Source organism: Neofelis nebulosa, chromosome 4, assembly GCF_028018385.1.
Source record: "Neofelis nebulosa isolate mNeoNeb1 chromosome 4, mNeoNeb1.pri, whole genome shotgun sequence".
In the NCBI taxonomy this organism is placed as follows: Eukaryota; Metazoa; Chordata; class Mammalia; order Carnivora; family Felidae; genus Neofelis; species Neofelis nebulosa.
Genome location: NC_080785.1, coordinates 27589509 through 27614419, shown reverse-complemented (window position 1 = coordinate 27614419; position 24911 = coordinate 27589509). Strand labels below are relative to the sequence as shown.

The window sequence follows — 24911 nt, the reverse complement described above, 5'->3', positions numbered from 1 at the left end:
ACCAGTTTTCATTAGTTTTGCAGCAATCAAAATGAATTCCATTTTCACCTTTTATTATGTGTCCCATTCATACAATTTTTAGTTTAGTACTGAAAACCCAGGGGTGCCATTTTATTACTGACTTTTTAATTGAACCTAATTCATCAGAAGATTTTGGACCTTGCAAAATAGCTTACCAGAGTTGAAAGCAGCATGCATTCTACTGAAACCTACTGGGCTTGAAGTATCATTTATCCAAGATCTCTCTCATGGAGCATCAGCTGTGGGCCCTATATTTTCATATTCCCAACAGTTGGTGTAGTCATGGGGATCACAGAATAACTAAGTTGGAAGAGATTTTTAGCAATCATTTTGTTCCAACCATTTGTGGCATATTTCACTGTAACTCTTCCCAATCGCCATTAAGCCATGTTTCTAAACTCTCCTGTTTTGTTGATCTTTCCAGTGAAATAGCTCTTGCATGTCGCCAACCTATTGGTTAACTTCTCTGTCTTTATCCTACTCCCTTTCTCAGCAGCATTAGATGCAATTAACCATTATAGCCTTCTTGGACCACTCTATTCTCTTGACTTCTCTGCCATGACACTCTTTGAGTGGTGTCTTACTCATCTTACTTTTCTGCTTCTCATCTTACTTTTCTGGTTCCTTCTTTTATGTCCAATTTCTAAACATTGGTGTGCCCCCCAGGATCAGACTTAAGTCTCTTTTCTCCACACCCTTTCTCCACAGATAAATTCATCTGGTCCCATGGCTCTAAATAATATCTGTATTACTTTAACTCTCAAATTTGTATCTTTAGCCCTGAAAGTCCAGGAACTCCAAATCATGTTATATGACCACTTCCACCTACCAATCTAGACATCTAATAGGCACCTGAAATTTTACATGTGCAAAAAAAATAATTGGTTCCCACAATCCTTTCCCTTGCATTAACAACTTACACAAGCTATACACACAGTAGCAACCTTTGAATTCTTCATTTTCCCTTAAATCCCATATGAAAGTGTATCAACACAACATGTTAACATTACTAGCAAAACTAATCCAAAATTTATTATGTGTGAGTTACCCCTAAGTATTTCTCTAGAGAATACCCCATGACACTCTTTTTCTAGACCATGAGAAATAAATGGTGAGTGGAGTGCCAACATCTTTTGGAAATGAATTGTGGAGAATTGCTTTCTCTAAAGCAGGGATACTCATGGTCTTACATGGATGGAAATGAAAATATCAACCAAAAATATCAATGCTACTATAGGTTAGCTATAGACACCAAAATTCAGTAAAAATCAGCAAAATGGATTTTTGTCTCCATGAGAGATAATGCAGATGAAAAGAGCTCTCTCATTTCTATGAGAATCTCTACAACCCAAGAGAGAACAAAGAAGGATACTTACCTATCAGAAACACAGTAAGTATTGGTGGCTCAATAGAAAGCAGCATTCATGTGGCAATTAGGATTATCTAATTTATGAACTTTTGGTGTTAGCTAACTAATGGTGAGATTATGGCTGAATAAATGGGAAGCTCCTTGAATAAAGCAAATACTACAATAATAGCAAGTATGTCCTCTGAATATCTCTCCTACCTTTCTACACAGGGACCTGGGCCATTTCCAGGGAAACTCTATGGTGAGAAAGAAAAATACTAAAATTCTTGGTGACTTTGGATACTGAATTTCATCTTGAATGAGAGGAATGCCATAAAGGTGATCAGTTATGAGATTGTAGAGATAAGGAATAAAGTGAGTGCTCACCTTAGTCCAAATATATGTTAAACCTAATAGAACCTGGTAGTCAGTTCTGTGCTTTTCTTCTTTTTGAGTGGGTGAATGGGAAATGAATATACTGAATGTTTCAATTTGAGTCTCAAGGGCAAACAGAACACTCAGAGTAAGATAATTCTAGATGTTTTATTTATTTGCTTTTACACAAAGGGGCTTATTCCAAAGGCATATGAGGGATGTAGAGGAGCACAAAGTAAGGGAAACAGGGGCTAGCAACAGTGTAGTTTTTACCATCCCTAGGCCCAATGAGATAAGAGGAGGAAGGTGTTACCAGAAACTGAAGGTTAGATGAGAGTTTAGACAAGAATGCCTTGAGAACAGCAACTTCTCAACAAAGAATGTAGCTAGCATGACTTGAATTCACACAGGGAACCAGGAAAAGAAGTACTCTGACTTCACTCCTTTGCAGAGAATCACTAGTTAAAACCAACCAGACATCAGAGGACTCAAAAGTTCATGATGTAATCCATACAGGTCAGCCTCCGGAGGCAGAGATCAGGATAGAAAAGGATGGCAAGTGAATCTGGAAGGGCAACATCAGGCACATTCAGCAAATGACAAACTCTTCACATTGGTTCCCTGACTTAAGAAGAAATGGACAGTGTGGAGCAAGAGAAGATTCTAGAAGTTTTTTGTTTTTTTGTTTGTTTTTGTTTTTTGTTGTTTTTACAAAACCAATATATCAAAGATAATATCAATATTTTGAAGTTGTACTTTGGTGATTCTTATCACATCCTTAATTAACCATCTGGCTTGGTGGGGGCAGGAGAGGGAGGCATTTTGGAGAATGTAAATTATCATAAATGCAGTCAACTGTTGGTCAAATGGTGATTTTTCCCACTGAAGATTTTATTTCTACCTCTGATGAATGGTAGGCAGATATTAACCTTAAAACTTATGTTTTGTTTTGCCCAGTGTAGCTGAAAACTCCAGGAGAAGTTTGATTGCACTGAACTAGGTTAGTAATACAAATTCAGTCTTGTCTCAAAGATTTATGGCAAATAGAGCCAGAGCCTTCAAGAATCTTATCTCATGCCATAGGTTAGTACTTTGGCCCACTGATGACATTAAGTTGACAGACCTAGAAAGCCAGAATTTGTTTGTGTCTTCAAAGTCCACATAGGACAAGTGTGTACTGAAGGGTAGGAAAGCCATGGAAAGTTCCTGCAACATCAGTGGAGCTTTTAGGGGACCAATGAGCAGGGTGGCTGTCCTGTCCAAGGAACAAGTTGCTTCATCATGTATTACTTACTTTAAGAAAGAGGCACAATACTTGTTAGACCACTTGTTATTTTGATGACAGAGTATAGCTCTGTGTAATTCCAAAAGGCAAAAATTCAATAAATAAACATAAAAGTGTGCATTTAACAATATTTTGAGATAGAACAAAGGCTTTCTTTGTGCAAAAAAATAAGCTTTGTTTTTCTCTGCTTGGATTACTAACAGTATTTTTTTAATATAACCACATTTAAGTTAAGTGTTTCTAAACTGGGTGAGAACTTAGAAGCACTTGCAAAACAATTTACATGCAGAGATCTTTACAGAATAGGTTTCCCCCATTTTTATTATTGTCTCATACCTAACTGATCACAATTTTAAAGAATTTAATTTTATTGAATATTTCCATACATTTAACTTGGTTTTTAAAGAATTAACTTTCTTTTCACATTCATATTTCACTACTTTATGTAATGGTTACTTAATTTAAGCAATTCTGGATAGAAGCACAACATACACAAATAGGTATTAGAATAAACACAATGGAATTTTGGGAAGCATATAACAACTCGATTAGTAGATATAAAAGTGTTTGTGTATATAAGAGCATTTGTCAATTATGCAGATAGGTAAAAGTGAAGTAGAGATAGGTTAAGAGGGCTTCTAGTTTACCATATTTGTGTGTGTACTTACCCAAATCATCTGACAGGTGATTTGAAAGGTACTCACTCTTAGTGGGACCAAGACCAAGAAAAAGGTACTGTGTCCACAGCTTTACTCCTTAGCCCTATGATCCAACAGAGCCAATGGTGCTCAAATTGTTTATGGCAGATCAGGATACTGTATGGACTGTTAAAGAACCTCGTATGTTAGTGGTCCAACCAGCTACCTAGTGGCTGGTTAGTTACATTGGGCAGTTTCTATCATTCTCACGAGAATAGGTATTTATTTTGGATAAAAACAAAACAAAACAAATAGACTTGCTAGTACCAAGGTGCATAGAGGAGAAACACAAAGTGCTGACCTAGGCTATTAATAGAATATAGGGTATTGATACACAGTGGGAACAGAAGGGAATATGAACAAAACTCAGCTGGTTCCCTGGGGAGACTCATGGTACTTGAAATGACCAATGATAGAAGTTAAGAAAAGAATACTGTAACCCTCTAGAGTAAAATCACTAGATCTTTTTTTTTTTTTTTTTGGCTTATTGATTTTAAATCAGCCTAATATTTATTGAGCTACTACAGGATTCTCTTTGATTTCACTTGCATTATATGTTTTTAATATTTTTAAATGTTTATTTATTTTTGAGAGAGAGAGACAGAGAGCGAAAGGGGGAGGGGCAGAGAAAGAGAGGGAGAGACAAATTCTGAAGCAATCCCAGGACGCATGGCTTGAACTCACAAACCTGAGTCGAAGTCAGATGCTTAACTCACTGAGCTACCCAGGCGCCCCTAATTTGCATTATTTTATTTCAAGTACATGAAGTGGAACATTGACAAATGTTTGTTTACATTTAATCTCTTCTTTGGCAAATTATCTTCCAAGTTATATATGGAAGATTTTGTATATGTGGCACATATTCTCCCCCATTTTAGTAGCCTCTTCAATTTATTTTTATAATTTTTGCCATATGAAAGTTTTAAATTATTATTTTAGTGAACACAGCAATCTTCTTCATATTTTTCTCCTGTATTTTTGACCCTGGGCCTTGGTTATACTGACACTACTTTTTGTCGCTTAATCAAAAGGGAGTAAGAACAGCTTCCTGTGGTTGCTACATTTTACATTATCTTTTTGGTTTTTCAGCAATTCCATCATAGGAAAAATCAATATTCTGTATTAAGTTTCCTCTATTGAAAGTGTCTAAATTTGGGGTTGGGGGTTACTTTTAATTAACTAGAAAATCTCTGGAATTTGTTTCTCATACAAAAGGAATTTAATTGATCAATTTCTTAATAATTTGACCAGTTACAAAAAGAGTTGTTTCATCATCCAATGGTATGCTGAAATTTAGAAATGCCATTTAAAAAAAAACAAAAACATTGAATAAGTCTGTTTCTGTATTTTCCACCTGTTCCATTAGTGTTTCTCTGTATGTATGCTCTTCACAGTTTGTTTATAATCTTATAATATCTGGAAGTTTAGGATTGTCATTATTTGATGTGGTTTTCAAAATTATCTTTGTTATTTTCTTCCATTTATATTACTTTATTATATGTTTGCATTGTATTAGTCTCTCAGAAACATTACTCTCATTTTTATTAAGATTGATAAAGAATTCTTTGGGATATTTGTAAGAGTGGCATTATTATAGAAAAGAACAAACATCTTTATAGTATCCTATTTTTGTAGCTAGGAACATGGGATGCTTTTCATTTGTTCAAGTTTTGTTTTAGATATTTAGTAAAATTTTGTAATTTTAATTATATAGGTTTGGCAGTTATTCCCAGATATTTACTGTTTTTAGCTGCAAACCAAAAATATTTTATTATATTGCTTACATTTACTGATATTTTAGAAAACTTATACTAAGAGATATTTTACTTAAAGTTTAAAATACAAAAATGTGGAACTTACATGTAAAATCTAAAAAACAAAACAAACTAACAAAGACACAAAGAAATAAACAAACAGAAAGCCAGATTCTTAAGTTCTGAGAAGAAACTGGTGGTTACCAGAGAGGAGGTAGGTGGGGGAATGGGTGAACTAGATAAAGGGGATTAAGTTGTACAAACTTCCAGTTATGGAATAAATAGGTCACAGAGATGAAAGGCACAGCATAGAGAATGTAGTCAGTATTGTAGTGATGTTGTATAGTGACAAATGGTGATGACACTTACAACGAGCACTGAGTAATGAATTGTTGATTCAGTATGTTTTACACCTGAACTGAATATAACATTGTATGTAAATTGTATGTCAATTAAAAATTGTTTGCACTATACAAAAACCATATTATATATAAATTTGAAAAAATTAAGTAAATTTATTAGCAAATTAAAAATAATACAAAACTGGTTTCAAAATAGCAAACTAACTTCTCTGTATCCACCACTCAGATTAAACGATTAGCAAAATTTTATTGCATTTGCCTTATCAATCCCTTTTGTTATTGTTGCTATTACTCAAATATTTTATAAAATTTTCTTAACATTTATTTATTTATTATTGAGAGGCTGAGAGAGACAGAGCGTGAGCAGGGGAGGGGCAGAGAGAGAAGAAGACACAGAACTCCAAGCAGGCTCCAGGCTCTGAGCTGTCAGCACAGAGCAGGACGCGGGACGTGGGGCTCGAACTCAGAAACCGCAGATCATGACCTGAGCCGAAGTCAGACGCCTAACCGACCGAGCCACCCAGGTGCCCCTACTCAAGTATTTTAAAGCAAATCTCTGACCTATTCTGCCCCTCAGTATGCATGGTAAAAAATATGAGTATTTTCTATATATATATTAATGCCATTTTCACACATAAAAATTGGGTTACATAGTATGCATATTAAATACATATTCAAATTTCCCTAACTTTTTAAAATGTCCTTTTACTGTTGATTTGTTTCAGTTAACATCAATGTGCCAAATCAGTGTTGTTTTTAAGACTTTCGAAAATCTGGATTAGTCCTACTTCCCACTGCCTTCCTCCCACCAACTTCCTTTTTAAAAACTTTTCTTTATGCCTTTGGCTTATAAAAACTGAATCAGTTGCTCTTAGCAAATGGATTCTGGATTTTTGTTTTCTTCTTTGTGGCTCATTTAACTTGTTCTTCTTTGTCTCATTTTCTATAACTGACTGTTGGCTTTCAAAGCTTGATTAGATTCAGGTTCAATTACTTAGGCAAGGATATTTCCTGGATATTGATGTAAAATGGATTTAACCCATACAGTTATGGCATGAATATAACCTGAAATATAAGAAAAATGGAAGGGTTACAACCTACTTAGTCATCCAGTAATGTGTGTTTAAAATATGGGACTATACATTTACTTGATGTGTATTTAAAATAAGGGACTCATACCTTATAATTTGGATATTGTTCTTCTCACACAATATATTTCTGGGGCAAGTCCATGCTATAATTTCGTCTAACTCATTTTTTAATGGTTTTATATACATCACATTTTATTTACCATTTCTTTACCAGTGAAAATCTTAGTGAAGTTGCTAGTTTTTTTGTACCATGCTGCAATAAACATCTCATTATGCATATGCAAAGTGTTTTGTTAATATAGATACCTAAAAGTTTCATTGATCCATCATGAGATATGTACATTTTACTTATAACAGACATCATTAAAACACAATGCTGAGTTGCTTTTTTACAACTGTGCACTCCTAGCATCAACACTAGAGTGCCATTTCTTCACAACTTTTCTAGTGCTTAGAAATATCATTTTAATTTTAGAAAAACTATTTCACGTGGGTTTAATTTGCATTTCTGTGATTTGTAAGTTACTACAGAGACCAACTATCTTTTCACATTCATTAGCCATTTGGGTTGTTTCATGTGGCGACTTTTAAGACCAAATACACGGTCAATGTTTGTAAATTTTCTGTATGCATATGTTACTTGCAGGTTTATGCATATCTGTGACAATATTTCCTTATTTGTGTTATTCAAGATATCTATATCCTCATTTAGTTTTGTTTACTTGGTTCATTAATGTCTGAGCATTGTGATTGTAGGGTATTCAATTTCTGCCTGTAGTGTCACCATTTTTCCCATGTATTATTTTGAAGCTAGGTTGTTAAATGTATCCACATTTATGACTATTATATTATTTTGGAGTAACAGTCTCTATATCAACATGAAATGTATTTTATTATATCTACTTTCTTATTAAAAATTTGTCCGGCATTTAATTCTTTTTTTTCCCTGATGTAAATATTGTGATAAAGCAATATAGATATTGCCTTTTATTTGTTTTTAACTTGGAATATATTTTATTTTAAAATATTATATATATTTATTGAGAGTACATTTATCTTGATGAGCACTGAGTAATATACAGAATTGTCGAAACACTACACCCAAAACTCACATAACACAGCTAACTATACTGGAATTAAGAGAATAAAGGAAAATTAAAAAAAAAGAAACTTCCGGGAGTTGAAACAGTTAGTTAGTGTATTAGTAATCACTGCTGCTCCTTATGCCCTTTCCTCATGACCTGAAGAAAAAAGAAAATCAAACGAATAATAACAAAATGCTTTGTAATTATAATAGAATCTCAAATCTCTTCACTTATCCTTCATAGAAAACTGTGTGTAATAATAGGAAAAACTTGTTGAGCACTTCCAAAAAACTTTAAAATTAAATATTATATATTTACATATTTAAAGACTTTCTTTTCTTTTTTTCAAGTTTTTATTTATTTATTTTGAGAGAGAGCGGGGGCAAGCGTGCGAGCACAAGTAGGGGAGGGGCAGAGAGAGAATCTGTGCTGTGAGCACAGAGCCTGATGCAGGGCTCGATCTCACAAACAGTGAGATCATGACTTGAGCTGAAATCAAATGTCAGACGCTCAACCACCTGACCCACCCAGGCACCCCAAGATTTTATTTTCTTAAGAGCAGTGTTAGGTACGTGGCAAAATTGACAGGAAGGTATAAAGGTTTCTCATTTACCCTTGCCCCCACACGTGCATGGCCTCCTCCCTCATTCACATCCCCTTTCAGAGTGGCACATTGTTGCAACTGATGGGCCTACACATCATCACCGGGAGTCCATGATTTATTTACATTATGGTTCACTCTTGGTGTTGTACCTTCTGTAGGTTTGGGCAAATGTATAATGACATGTATCCACCACAATAGCATCTTAAATATTTTAAATATACAGAACACACAGTTTATTCCCATGTATGCATGAGCCAGCTCTATCGATTCTAACATTCCTCTATTCTTGACTTACAATCTGGAAGATGAAATAATACTCTACATACTACTGAAACCTCCTACAGACCATTTGTCAATCACATTTTCCTTCCTCCTCTGCTCCCAGAAATAGAAACTCGCTTGAATTTGTTGTTTATCAATGCTATGCATAATTCATACCATTATTTTACATGTACTTATTCACAACAAATATATCGTGTGTTTTCATGACTTCTATGTGTCATCATACTTTATGTGTCATTTGTAACCTCTGTGTCATTTCTACTTGTTTTCATTGCAAAAGTTGTTTCTGCATTTAACGGGTATTATGTCTTCATTTATGTCTGTGAAAAGCTAAACATTGTTATTTTTAAAGTTCTTATCTGATTTTTCTGATAACTTATGCAGTAAATTCATAATCTGAATTTTATTTTGATGGCTGGCTTTGCCTCATGAGCATTCTAATTTTGTATGCTGACTTATTTGATTGCATTTTTTTTACTTTTTCATCTCCCTCTCCTTTCCCCTACCTGTCTGCCTATCCCCTTTCTCTCCTTTTATCTCTCTCTTCCCTTTAGAGGATTCAGAAATTGCCATTGCTTTTACCTGGATCTTTGCTTCACACTGGATCCTATTGTGTCTCATAACAACGTTTCAACCCACCCCACCACTCCACAATGATGTATCAGTTATTATTACTTTTGGCTTTTGTAACAGAATCAGTGGAAAGAGCAAAGGCCAGCTATAATGGTTTCATCAAATAGAGATTAGTTTTTCTCACATAAGAGAAATCTGGACGCAGGCTGTCCGTGAAATCATAGGTGTCCAAGCTTTTCCCAACTTTCTGCTTCCCTATTGTTAGCATGTGATTTTCATCCCCAGAGACTCCAGAGAGTTCTTATACTTCCATGCATCCTGAGGGAGAAAGGGAAGTGAAAAGAGCAAAGGTCGATAGAGCATGCCAGCTCTATTTAAACTTGCACAAAAGTTGGGGAAATTCCATGAAGTATTTTCCATACATCTTCTTGGCCTCCTTGTATATATGTGACAACTTTACATCCAAGGGAGTCTGAGAAGGAGAGCATTTTTTATGTTTATTTATTTATTTTGAGAGAGAGACAGAGAGAGCATGAGAGGGGGAGGAGGAGGGAGAGAGGGAGAGAGAGAGGCACAGAGCCTGACGTGGGGCTCCATCCCAGGAACTGTGAGATCTTGACCTGAGCCTAAATCAAGAGTTGGGTGTTTAAATGACTGAGCCACCCAGGTGCTCCAAAGGCAATTATTTTTAATTAGAAGCTAAGAAAAAACTGGGAACATCTTAGAAAGAAGGGGAGAGGGAACACTGGGAAGAGGCAGAGGGAAACTAGCAGTGATTTGACAAAGATGTTGGGGTTAGTGCAGATTCATCCACCAGGACAGGGGCAGCTTGGCTTGGTGTCTGCTCACTGGCTATATCCTAATCCTCTCACCTCTTCCAGGCCTACTTCCTATAAAGCATTGCTGGTAACTCCTGTTGGCAGGATTTTTACATTTTTTAAAAAGGTTGTTCAAAAATAGAAGAAGAATATGTGTGGGCACCTGGGGGGCTCAGCCGGTTGAGCATCCGACTTCGGCTCATTATCTCACGGTTTGTGGGTTCGAGCCCTGTGAAAGGCTCTGTGCTGACAGCTCAGAGCCTGGAGCCTGCTTCGGATTTTGCATCTCCCTCTCTCTCTCTCTGCCCCTCCCCTGCTCACACTCTGTCTCTCTCTCAAAAATAAATAAACATTTAAAAGAAGAAGAAGAATATGTGATAGAGACCCTCAAAGCCTAAGATATTTACTACTTTGTTCTTTGTAAAAAAAAAAAAAAAATGTGTGCGACCCTGTTTTAAAGATCCAGACTCAGGCGCCAGTAGGCTTTCCCCTCATCTTCCTATTTAGCCGACTGTAGCTACCAGATATTGGCGAACATTTTTATTTTGCCATTACTCCATGGTAATTATGTTTCCTACTCTCACTTTCTGCTTTAGCTTGGAAGTCCAACATGCCTGCGACTTCATCCCACTCATTACATTACACACACACACACACACACACACACACACACATCTGCCCATATATACGTTTATAACAATATATGTGTAATGGTGGTGAATGACTCACGTATCCCAGCTCTGAATCAATCAGTAGATGAGATGGCATTTTTTCTGGCTGCAGAAACTGCTTCAATAGGTCCAGGGAACATGAGATCAAGCTTTTGGTTAATTTAGGGTAAGTGTTCTCTCTAGCTAGACCTAAAAGAGCTCAAATGTTTCTTGTAGACATCCCATGATCAAGGTGAAATCAGTCTTAGAACAAAACTGACATGGTAGGTGGGGGGTGGAGAAAACAGTACACCAATCACAAATTCTTTCTGCCTCTGGATTTCTGTTTCTGCGAGTCAATTATGTGCTTACTGTTCTAGGTTTCGCTCCTCAGAGCTAATGCTCATGCTAATGCCCCCATGGACCAGCAGCATTACTAGGATCTGGGAGCTTGTTGGAAGTAAAGACTCTAAGGACCCGTCCTAGACCAACAAAATGATGATCTATATTTTATCGAGAATCTCCAAGTCACTAGCAGACATCACAATTTCAGAAGTATTTCTATAGGAATGGCTCTCTGCATGTGGTGTGTGGATCCCTGGGGATTTCCAAGGTCTTTCTGTAGCATCTGTGGGGTCGAACATGATTTCATAGTTATAATAAGACATGATTTGCCCTACCTACAGTACCTACTATTATATAGCCTTCATGGTCCTAGTGAGAAATAATGCAGAAGGGACTTTTTCTCCCTCTTTACTCTATAGTGGGCTTCTGGTTTTTTAGCATATTTTTCTCTTTCTTCTTATGCCAATGATGTGATGAGACTTAGAAGAGCCCACTCTTAGTCCGTGGAGTTGAGGTGTGGATGACCGCCTGCCCTTACTGCTCTCTCAGCAGGTATGGAGAGATAACCTAAGTTTGGCCAATTAAGTCATTTAATTCTCTTGGCCACAGTGATGGATTCAGAAATCGGCATATGACCCTATGACCCACATTGGTGCACTCAGAAGAAATGCCAACATTGTTTTTTTTGTTGTTGTTGGGTTTTTTTGTTTTTTTTTGTTTTTTGGCAATATTGGGAACAAGACTCTCCCCTTATCTTATTTTCTTTATAAAAGGATGGTATAGGCTAACATTGCCAGGAGCTCCCTTTGGAGATGGCTTCTCTGTTATAGCCAAGTATTGAATTTAGGTCTAAAATAATTTTGCTTAGATTCTTGAAGCATCTGCTGTGTTACTGAAGGCTGAGTCTATTTTGTGAAACAAAGGCAAGGTATAACATTAACTAGAATCTTGACAGTTTACCAGTTCACATTAATTTCCTTCCAGATACTGGTATTGATTTTTATTCATCTTTGGAATTGATGATATTGAAACCATTATTTCCCCCTTTATTTTCATGAGTTTTTGGGTGAAGTTTGGGTAGGTTTTATGAATATCAAAAACCAGATAAAAGTTTTTAAAAATTTTTTAAATGTTTATTTATTTTTTAAGGAGAGAGAGAGAGAGAGACAGAGTGTGAGCAGGGGAGGGGCAGAGAGAGAGGGAGACACAGAATCCAAAGCAGGCTCCAGGCTGTCAACAAAGAGCCTGATGTGGGGTTCAAACCCATGAACCATGAGATTATGACCTGAACCAAAGTCAGATGCTTAACTGACCAAGCCACTCAGGCACCCCTCAAAAACCAGATACATTTTTTTAAATGTTTATTTTTTGAGAGAAAGAGAGGGGCGGGGGGGAGTGTGAGTGGGGGAGGGGCAGAGAGAGAGGAAGACACAGAATCTGAAGCAGGCTCCAGGCTCCAAGCTTTCAGCCCAGAGTCCAATGCGGGGCTTGAACTCGAGATCATGACCTGAGCCAAAGTCAGACACTTAACTGACTGAGCCACCAAGTTGCCCCTATTTATCTTTTTAATTCTCAATACCTAGCACACTGTTTGTTTCACACTCATTGCTGAAATGAAAAAGGAATATAGTCATTGTAACTTCAAATCCTTCTTTCACTACACTGAGTGAATATGTTAATTCTGCGAGGAGTTGAAAACATTTTTTCTTTTTCTTTTTTTTTTTTTTAATTTTTTTTTAACGTTTTATTTATTTTTGAGACAGGGAGAGACAGAGCATGAACAGGGGAGGGTCAGAGAGAGGGAGACACAGAATCTGAAACAGGCTCCAGGCTCCGAGCTGTCAGCCCAGAGCTGGACGCGGGGCTCAAACTCACAGACCGTGAGATCGTGACCTGAGCCGAAGTCGGCCGTTTAACCGACTGAGCCACCCAGGCGCCCCGAAAACATTTTTTCAAGGTTGACATCCTATTATCTTACAAGGATCCTCAATTATACTTTCATTTCTAAAGCTTCAAAGAATATTATGAAAAACCTTACAGAAAAGTGTTCCTTTAATTTAATGTTCATTGAGTACCTAATATATGCCGGGCCTTACCTTGGTTGAACAAGACACGATCCATCATCTCCACACTCAGAAAGATCCTATTTAGTGGTAAGATGGACATAAACATACTTTTAACTTGTGTTATAAGGGCAGCAGATGCAAAACGCAGAGCGATAGGCTTTATCTGTGAAGATCAGAGAAGTGCCATTGAAGTCTTGCCTGACAAGCAGAGATGGGGGGATACTTTTTTAAAGATTTTTTATTTATTTTTGAGAGAGAGAGAGAGAGTGAGAGGGAGAGGGACAGAGAGAGACAGAGAGAGAATCCCAAGCAGGCTCTAAGCTGTCAGCACGGAGCCCGATGTGGGGCTTGATCTCACGAAACATGAGATCATGATCTGAGCTGAAATCAAGAGTCAGACGCTTAACTGACTGAGCCACCCAGGTGCCCTGAGATGTGGGATGTTAATAGGCAAAAGAAAGGCATTTTCAGATGCATTAGTATTTGATGCATCAATATTTGGGGGGGGGGGGGACTGTAAACAGTTTAGAATTGTTTGAAAGAGGGATGGTAAGAGATGAGACTAAAGAGAAAGGCTGAATTCAGATCAAAGGCTGTGTTTGGGGTGCCTGGGTGGCTCAGTCGGTTGAGCGTCCGACTTTGGTTCGGGTCATGATCTTGCAGTTTGTGAGTTCAAGCCGCGCTTCGGGCTCTGTGCTGACAGCTCAGAGCCTAGAGCCTGCTTCGGGTTCTGTGTCTCCTCCTCTCTCTGCCCCTCCCCTGCTCATGCTCTGTCTCTCTCTCTGTCAAAAATAAATAAACATTAAAAAAAAATGTTAAAAAGAAAGACTGTTTGCCATATCATTCAGCTGATCACTGCTACTCACTTTTAAAGAAAATCCACTTGAAAAACATACAAATCCCTCCTGAAATAATTAGAGATTATAGTGTCCTGTGCATTCCGCCTTCTGTGGGAATCATTTATACAGACAAAGGGGAGCCTTTAAAATGTCTTGCAGAAAACAGGGAAACACCCTGGAGACAATGGACAGGTGGATCAGCTGATAGACTTGAAAGGTGGATTTAAGGCAGTGGCTGTGTGAGAGGAAGGGCACTTTAAAAATAATTATTTCTTGGGGTTTCATGGACATAACCAGTGGAATTTAGAACTGATACTATATGTTATTTCACTTTACAAATATGGAGGCTATTTTATAGCCCCTTTAGAGAATGATATTTATAAATATATGAAATAGAGAGGAAGGGGTTACAGCCTCATAAACTGAAATCATGAATTTGTAGCTTTCTTTGAGACTCTTGACAAAAGATGCCCACTCACTCCTTCACTTTAGATTCAATGTCATATTCATGCATAGTTTTAAACTCTTGGAAATAGCCTGAGATTTGTTGGTTCCAATTTTATACAGATAATATTAAATTAGTTTTGGTGACCCTGGCTGTGACCTTTTCCTAAATATCTTCTGCCTTTGATGTCTTTACCTTCATTGTAATTTGCATTTTTGTTTTATAACTCGGTTAGAGTAATACTTCTCAAAATCTTTTACATCATGACACATCTAAAAATGATACATGAATACAGTACATGAAAGGCAACAGATAAGGCTGCTTGCCTTAGGAGATCACAAGCACCAGCCTACCATACTTTGTTAGATCACTTGACACTGAAGAGAATTGCTCTCTGCTCAGACCCCGTATCCCGTTTGCGCTGGTTGGAAGGCTCTGGGTTATGGAACGGAACATAAAATCTCGTGACTATGGGATGCATACCTGCATTGTTTAGCAAGTATTGTGATGGCATTGGACATATCATATGTCCATATGGACATATGATATGTCCAATACCAACTGGCAAAAATACCAACTGGCTCAAGGGACAGTTGCTAGTGGCCCCATAGGGATCTTGCAACCTGGTGTGCATAACTCAGGACGACCTGCAATCATTACAGAAAACATGACTGAAAGCACATATTTGATTGATGGAGGTTCAGGAGCATTTGATAGGATATTATAAGTATCCAATTGTTTTAGTTCACAAACAAGGACACTTGAGACTAAAGGAATTATGTGTCTTGACTTGAATAGAGGTTAAATGACTGGAATGTAAGCTTTATGAAGTCAGGGCAGTTGTGTTAACCGCTACATCCTATTGCTTAGTAGAGTTCATAGCACATGCAAGAAGTTTTCTGAAATGTTGAGTGCACGAGTGAATGAATTGGCCAGGGTCACACAGGTAATGAGAGCTAAGATGAGAATTACAATCTTCCATATCCCAGCTCAATGATTTGGTCCACTGTGTATTAGACTATGTCACACTTGTTATCAATGCTCTATGAATAAATCATTATGTGGCACAAGGCACAAAAGGTCATGAACACATTCTAGAAATGAATATTTTAAGGACTCACCTTTTCTTCTGTTTTGTAACAGTTCCTACCCATCATATTCACAGATCAAACATGAAATATTTGGATTGCCAAAAAGCTTATACTTAACATATTTCTATAAACATAGTTAGAAGAAACAAAGTTGCTGTTATATGGACTTCCACAACATTTTTCCCCCTTTGGTGGTTATAATATTTTGTCATTTTCTTCAGCAACAGAACATATTGAGATCTGTCTTTATTTCCCATTAATCAAATGATGAAAGGTAAAATTTTAAATAAGTAATTACCGATGTGTCCTCTTTGCACTAAAATCAAAATGAACACTGTCGCTGAAAGCTTATGTCACTCATGAATTCATTAAACATTCATTAACCTCACCTCAGGTATAGGTGTCCTTGTTTACATATTTCAGATTTGCATACACATGCCCTGAACAAGATTTCAAAAATGTTTATGACCCAATGACTGCCTTAATTATGAATCCCCAGGTAGATATTTGTGAAATCCTCACCCAGTGTGGCTTTTTCCCCCTCTACCAGGTCCTTTATGCAGTTAATAACACTAAGATAAAACAAGTTTTCTCTTTTTTTAAAGTTTATTTATTTATTTTGAGAGAGAGAGAGCACAAGGGGGAGATGGGCAGAGAGAGAGGGATAGAGAATCTCAAGCAGGCTCCAGGCTGTCAGCATGGAGCCCGATGCAAGGCTCGATCTCACAAACGTGAGATCATGACCTGAGCAGAAAACAAGAACCAGATACTTAACTGACTGAGCCACCCAGGTGCCCCCAAAACAAGTGAAGTTTCTTGTGGGTGCCCCCATCTTCCTTGTGGCTGCCAAAGCCAGAAGAGACCTGGAGTAGAATGCTTAGTCATGGGGAAAGCTGCTGTGCTTGGCCTGGCGGATGGGGAAAGGAGAAGGGTTCAATTCTTCACAACCTGAATGGCATTCTCATTCTCCAATGTATGGTATTATCCCACTTTTTGAGAATTGTGTTTCACAGAGAGACCCCCCCAGACCAAAAGATATTTAAATTCTTTGATAAGGCTTTTGTGATTATTCATGTAGAAATCTCCCACGTGATCCTGGGGGAAGGCAGCACCACTGGAGATATGTAACCGGGCAACTGGGCTATGGGTTTGGTGTAAATCCTCACTAGTTTTTCTTAGTACCAGATATTTTCCAACAGGTTGCCAAAATTGCATCAGCGATGGGCAGAGATGGATGCACAGTGAGGCACCTTATAGATGATACCCGATTCTTCAATGGAGACCTGATCAATCTTATTTGACGCATAGATACAGCAGATATAAACTCTGTTTCCTTCTACCGCACCAACGAGGTCCTCTACTGTGGCATCGCTATGCAGAGCCACACCGGCCTTATTAATTTTGTATTCAACCAGAATGCTCTTCACAATTTCAGCATCCAGCTCACTCTGAGAGCAAGTGGCTATGAGATTAATGCCTCCCTTATCCTTCTTTTTAAAGCCAATGTAAGCAGGGTTGTTGTTCAAGTGAATACTAAAGCCTTCCAACTTGTTTTCAATTATCTTCTTATGTTCCAACGGTTTCAGAACACCAGGAACCAATCAGGATCAAGTTATTTGCTCAGGCCACTGCAATGACTTCCTCTACTTTTCCCCATTCTTGGTACCCTCACTGATAACTGGGAGATTCAGGAGCTGGATCTTGGCACCTTTGTATCTGATGACACCAGGAACTATAGGTGGTGAGAGTAGTGAATTCAGGCTGTCATTTGTAATGTAAGTAGTGTTGGCTTCTCCTAGGATAGAAAATCTACAAACCCAATTTGAGCATCACTTAATCTTGGCCACATCAACATCTTCTCCCAGCCCGCTATCTCGAGCTTTTGAAGTAATGTATTCTCTGAAGCTTAGAAAGACAAGACTTCATCAGGCATAGGCAGTGTATTGTGGCCTTGTTTTTCTTGAATGTAAGCCATCTTGGCTTCAAGATCCGTGATCTTGATTCAGGTGCTGCTCCTGGTGGCAAATCCCAGGGGAGGCGGTGGTCTCTATCCTACTTCCCGTCAAACACCTGGTGCAGAGCAGCCACACCCATCAGGTGTTAATGCAGTACCTGCGCATAGGCGAGTACTTCCTACTTCTAGAGAGAGTTCTACCTGTGAGGCTTACGGAGCCACACAGCGTGAAGCATTCTCCTCTCCCCCCAGCCAACTCCCCATTTTTTAAAGTTTTTGTTGTGTGGGTGTCATTTCTTTATTGGGGAAGGGGATGAGTCATTCACTATGTACCTCTGTGCTGGCCCCTAGGTGCACACAGGTGGCCAAACTCTGCATACTGAATAAAACAAAGCAGAAAGACAAGTTTATTGCAACAGTTTTGACCTGCAAACTGGGAAACTGAAGGCTACCAGAGGTATGAGTTCCGAGTTGCTCACAGACTAAAGGGTTTTAATAAGGCAAAATGCAGAGTATATTTGGCTTTTTCAGAATGATTGCCTGATGGTTTTCTTCCTTATTTGGATTAGGGTAGTGGAGTCAATGCAACAAGGAAGTCCAAAGATGATGTCAACAGACGTGGTGTTGGGGGATTGGCTGGCATCCTTTGCTGATTTCTAAGAAGAGCTGTAAATTTCTGTAACTTAGGTAAGTCTGTTTTGTTTTTCTTTAATGAGACTATACAGCCCAGTTCCATTTTGTCTTCAATATATGTGAGTCCATTTTTGTTTTGGTTCTCTACTAGTATACATATGTGTACATACACATCTGCAGTACGCCAGAGCTCTGGTGGGTTGGGGACGTCAAGCTCTTTTACAAGAGGGTATTATTAGAAAGAGCTGATTCTAATAGATGGGAAGCTGCAGCTCCACCCTGGTGGGAAGCCATCTCTGTCTTCATGCCCAGGTGGAGCTAATAACACGGGGGGGGGGGGGGAGGGGGTGGTTTGTGGGGGTGGGGGTAGCTGAACAGTGAAAGGACCTTGGGTGGACAGAACAGCCTCCAACCCTCCCACTCTGCCGGGACTGGTGGCCAGGACTCACCCTACCTCAAGGTAGGTCACTGGACTCTGCGGGGACAGGGCTTGGAAGACCTTGAATGCTCCATGGGACCACTTCTTGGTATGGTATGGCCATTCTCCATGCCATACTTGTCAGAGTTCATGACTCTTCATCTCTCATGATAATTTATATCGATCAAATGTTTGCAGGTGAGGAATGATGAATTGAATAGTTGATTATAATAATTAATAGCAACTTGGCAGAGTGCTGTGAATTATGCTGTTGTCCCTTTCACCCCTTCTCCACCTAGGCTCTAGTGTATGAGAAAGTGGACGCCAAAATGGTGATTTAGCAATTGCCACATTAGTTGTGATTTTTGAGACATTATAGAAAAAAGGAGAGGTTACAGAATTTAGAGTAGGAAAAAACTAACAATTTTGTTTTTTTTTTAAAGGTTTTATCTGAAAATTGTGGGTCATTCGATCTGTAGTTGATACTAGAGAAGAGTCTGAATTTTGTTATGAAAGGGATGATTTATTCACAGAGAGAAAAGGGTGTATTGATTAGTAAGAGTTACTATGTGGTGATCTAGAATAAACTTTGTTGAAAAAACCTTAATTTCAGGATTTGGCAGGGTTTGGCTGGTATACCAGAAACAACATGTTCTTAGCTAATCACTTACAGTTTTTTAGGACATGCTTGGAGGCAAAATAGAGACCTGCAGACAAATGATTCTAGAGATGAGTAAGCTTTTAGCTTGTTATAACAATGTAACCGAAGATTCCTACATGGAAGTTGCAAAAATAATTGGCACATTTCTGTTTGAAATGTATTAATGACTTAGAACACAGAGAAATACATAAAACTAATCAACATTCATCTAGCAGTTCACAATTAATAGCTCATGTAATCTGGAATAGAATCAGAATTCAGAAGTATCTCTATGACTTGGAAATAATGGGCTCAATTCAATAAGAAAGTATTTATGTGAAATGTCCAAAATAGATGAATTCATAGAGACAGAAAGTAGATTGATGGTTGCTAGGGCCTGGGGGAAGTGGGGAAAGGGAGTGATTACTAATGAATTGTTTCTTTTTGGAGTGATGAAATGTTTTGGAATTAATTAAGGGTAATGGTTGCATATTTTGTGAATATACTAAGGCCTACTAAGTGTACACTTTGAAAGGGTGAATTTTATAACTGGTTATATCTCAAAAAAAGTTTGAAAAGACATGTATGGCTAATAAACTGGGAATAGAACAAAAACTTACGAAAAACAGAAAGAAACTAAATATAGTAAGGAGGTTTTATCTTGCACATGTAGCCAGGTAAAGCTAGTTGCATTCCCATTAACTTATGCATTAAAAATGAACAATAATAAGAGTATATTATCTCCATTATTGTTTAGCATTTAGATATTCTAACCAGGACGTATGTTTTAAATACTCTAACATGATATATATCATATTTAAATACCAGAAAACAGAAGGCAATGTTATACTCAGTGCAGATGATTTGATTGTCTACATAGAACACAGAAAAGAATTAAAACATTCATTTTCATTTTATTTTATTTAAGTTTAGCTGACAATGTTCCATTAGTTTCAGGTGTATAACATAGTGATTTGGGAACCCTATATGTTGTGTTGTGCTCACCACAAGGATAGCTACCATACGACACTGTCACAATACCATTGACTGTACCCCTTAGTTTAGCTTTCATCCCCATGACTTCTTCATTCAAAATGAAAACATTTAAATTTGAAATTGAAAGAATTCAAAAAGGTAGATGGATAAAAAAAGAATTGTTTAAAAAAATCAACGGCTTTCCTATATGTTATAAACAAACTAAAATAACAGAAAATTAAATGGAAAAGAGAGCTCATTCACAATAACAGTCTAAATAATAAAATACTCAGGATTTAAATTAATAAGAGATGTGCAAAGAAGAATTCTTTCATGGGTCTCAGAGATGGGCAATTGTAGGAAATTGATGAAAACGATGTCATGGTAGAGAACTTTACTAGGCAGAGAAAATCTTTTTTTGGGTAGAGAGTCCAAAACTTCCATCAGATTTTCAAATGGCTTTAAGAAACAAGAAGGTTTATATATCATTATCCATAAAGCATCAGTGTCTGTAATAGTGTAATAAGAATACATTGAGGAATAAGTAGAATAACTTGCTAGACAAACGAGTTGGAATTGACAGATAAATGTAACCATATAGAAAATTTAAAAATTATGAAGTGGTGTAAGTATTTGGTTTGTGATAAAGGTGACCTCTAAAATAATAGAAAAAAATGAATTCTTAAACACATGCTTTTAAAGAAAAAAGACAATTATTTAGAAAAAAATAAATGTATTTTCTATTTCTTTCCATATACCAAAATTTCAGATTTATTAAAGAGTTTACAGGGGCGCCTGGGTGGCTCAGTTGGTTGAGCGTCCGACTTCAGCTCAGGTCACGATCTCGCGGTATGTGAGTTCGAGCCCCGCGTCGGGCTCTGTGCTGACTGCTCAGAGCCTGGAGCCTGTTTTAGATTCTGTGTCTCCCTCTCTCTCTGCCTCTCCCCCGTTCATGCTCTGTCTCTCTCTGTCTCAAAAATAAATAAATGTTAAAAAAAAAAAAAGAGTTTACATAAAAGTTAAATCTTAAAAAAAAGTATTGGAAGAAAATTTAGGTTAATTTTTATGTAATGTAAGTCTTGAAGAAGGCCTCAAACCATTATTAAGAAATGAATATTCTTCTGAGTACAGGAAAATATAGGAACTTTATGTAGAGTATAAAAGGCGAATAACAAATTGGTAAAAGCATGGCAATATATATGACAAGGTTTAATGTACTTAATATGCAAAACTCTAAAAACTTCTAAGAGAGATCAAAAGAAAAGTGATCAAAGGCCAAGAAAAAAGCAATGTCTAAGAAGAAATACAAATAATCAGTAGACATATAAAATGTTCAAATGTACTATTGGTCAAAGAAGTTCAAGTTTAAATAGCAATAATATAGCACTGGCTAGTATTAAGAAGTCTGATAATACCCAGTCTTTAAGGCTGGAGTTAGGAAATAGGCTTTTCTATTCATAGACTGGTGATCAGGGTCAAAAATTGCCATCACGTTTCTAAATGGCAGTTTGCCAATATCTACCAAAAGCCTTAAAAATGGGGCTAAACTTGGGGCACCTGGGTGGCTTGGTTGAGCATCGGACTCTAATTTCGGCACAGGTTGTGATCTCATTGTTTGTGAGACTGAACCCCACGTGCTATCAGCACAGAGCCTGCTTGGGATTCTCTCTCTCTCTGCCCCTACCCTGCTTGTGCACGTGCTCTCTCTGTCTCTTAAAATAAACAAATAAACTTTAAAAAATAAAAATTAAAAAAAAAATTATGGGTAAACTTTGACCCAGTAATCACTGTTCTCAAAATGTATCCTAGGGAAATGATTATGTAAATACTCACAAATGTATATTTGAGAAATGTCTCTGCAGCATTTTTTATAACAGTGGCAATTTTAAACAGTATTAAGTAGGTTACATGAATTATGGCTGTGGCAACAGTAATTTCCCAAAATATTTTCAAAAAATATTCCCAGTCCAGGGGCGCCTGGGTGGCTCGCTCAGTTAAGTGACCAACTCTTGATCTCACCTCAGGTCTTGATCTCAGGGTCATGAATTCAAGCCCTGTGTTGATCTTCATGCTGGGTGTGAAGTCTATTTAAACAACAACAACAAAATTCCAGTCCCGTTCGCTCTTCCTTAACCTTGTCTCTCCCCCATTTACAGTTTGAATCTGTTTTGCCTTGCCCTGAACCTAGGTAGGACTTTGTGGCTCTCTCACTGAATAGAATATGATGAAAGTGATGTTTAAAGGCAGTATCTGGCTCTCTTTTGGAATTTTCTTCCTCAAAACCCAGTCCATTTGTTTCCATATTGTGAGGAAGCCCCACCTCTAGGGCAAGGTCACCTGTGGGCATTCTAGTGGCATCTAGTGTTCATGTAAGGGAATGAGATTTCAGATGAAACCAGCCTCCAGCCTTTGAGCCACTACAGCTGATTCAGAGCAGAGAAAGAGAGAAGTCGGCTGAGCTCTTTCAAACTGCAGATATGTGAGCAAAAGAACAATTGTCTACAGTCACTTCATTTTGAACTGGTTTGTTACATGGCTATCGTACCTTGGACAGTATTGTTACATCTAAAACCTGCATATTGTGAAGCCATTTCACATGAAAGTATACAGGAATAACTGTCTTAAAAATTTAAAGATATTTACAAAGTTGCAACTTGGAAAAAGTTCATAAGATCATAAGAATATATATATATATATAATTACATTTTGTATGCATGTGCAAAAAATGCACATAAATATTCAACCAGCATATGTATGCATAGAAGAGGTTGGTAAGATATTTACCAAAATGGAAATGCTGGTTTTCTTCAAATGTTTGGAATGAAGGGATGATTTATACTTAATTTTTATTCTTACTCATCTTGCTTACTTGCTATATTTTCTAATTTTTCTTAAAGTGGATATCGATCATTTGTTAAATAAAGATGGAACAAGTTTGGACTTAAATTAGTTAACTGATGAAGTACAAAATATAGAGGAACCTGGCTCAATAGCTGTTCATTAAAAAAAAAAAAAGACAGGAGTTTTAGTTGATTACAAGTTCAAAATCAGTCAACAGTGTGCTGTAACTGCCAAAATGTTTGTTAATGGAAAATCAGGTAGCAATTACCAAGTTTGAGAGTCCAAAGGATCAGAGACAATAGTCCTATTATATGACTTTGAGGTACCCCAGTTTAAGGACAGAAACTGCATTTCTTCCAGAAGAGACTGACCTGGATGATGGTAAGTTCTGCAACAAGGTTATATGAGGGACGGTAGAAACAATAGGGAATCCTGTTATGCTAGAAAAGAAACAAAAAGGGGTGCCTGGGTGGCTCAGTGGGTTGAGTGTCCAACTCTTGGTTTTGGCTCAGGCTTGGTTCATGAGTTCAAGCCTCACATCAGGCTCTGTGCTGATGGCTTGGAGCCTGCTTCAGATTCCTTTGCCTCTCTCTGACCCACCCCCACTTCTCTCTCTCAAAAATAAATAAACATTAAAAAATATATTGGAAAAGAAACAAACACAATTGGTACAGGTCTGGAAAATGGGGCTGACTTCATCTGGATAATTTGAGAGAGCAAGAATTAAAGACATTGAGACAGATTCGGCTCAGTTGAAGAACATACTCTCAGTTAAATTGAGATATTCCAAAACTGACCAAAGAATGTAGTGAATCCTTGTCTCTGGTGTTGAGGTCCCTGGATGTCAGGATGTTTAGCTAACTCTCTATTTCATGGTTTGGGTAGGGGAGGGTCTAGCTGGATATCATCTAAAGTCCTGTCCCTGCCAAAATCTATAAAAGTCTCAGTCATAGCATCAGAGCCCCAACAATACACTCTCGGGGCAATATTCTGTAAAGTCACTCCTTAGCTTACCTTTTCCTAACAGGCTGGTTTTCTGAATTCCCAGTGTCTGCTAATTAGGACAGCTGAGCCAAGTTTGGCAGTGATTTTTCTCAGAATTAAGGACTCCTACTTCTGAAGATGATGTGTGTTTTAATTAAGTCTCCTCATTAAAACTTTCTAGCTTTGATTGTCAGTGTCTGTCTCCATGCAGCACATAATAGATATTTGCCCATTTCTTATGTAATCTGATTAATGTAGACAGCTCATCTCAGTCACTCAGCCCCACAAAGTGAATTTTAAGCCTTTTTTTTTTCCAGATAGGCTGAGTATAGATCTGTTTCTTATATACTTCCTTTAAGTGGGGTTCCTGACACACCTTAAAACTCTAATTAGCTACAAATACAAGATTTTATCAAGTTCATTGAAGGAAAAAAGATGTATTTTCTTCTTTTTCTACCAGCAATTATGAGAAACCAATTAAATGGAACATTTGAAAGAAAAATACATTTTTTTTTTATTAAGAAAGAAAGAAGAAAATACAGAAACTCTATGGGTTTTGTTAAGACCCATGCAATTTTCCTGTCATGAGAATCCCTGCCCTCTCACTCATGTTTAGCTAGCACTGGTGGATTTCAGGAGGTCTGTATTTATAATAAAGTGTCAACCTACCTTACTTTGCTAAAGCATAGACACAGGTCTTTACATACTTGATATTTGGACCAAATGGTCTTGCT

The 24911-nt window shown here is 37.5% G+C and overlaps 1 pseudogene; it reads right to left on the bottom strand.

Moving 5' to 3' along the window:
• Nucleotides 1-16665: 16665 nt before the first annotated feature.
• LOC131508531 (developmentally-regulated GTP-binding protein 1-like) lies at nucleotides 16666-22930 on the bottom strand (annotated as a pseudogene).
• Nucleotides 22931-24911: the final 1981 nt, after the last annotated feature.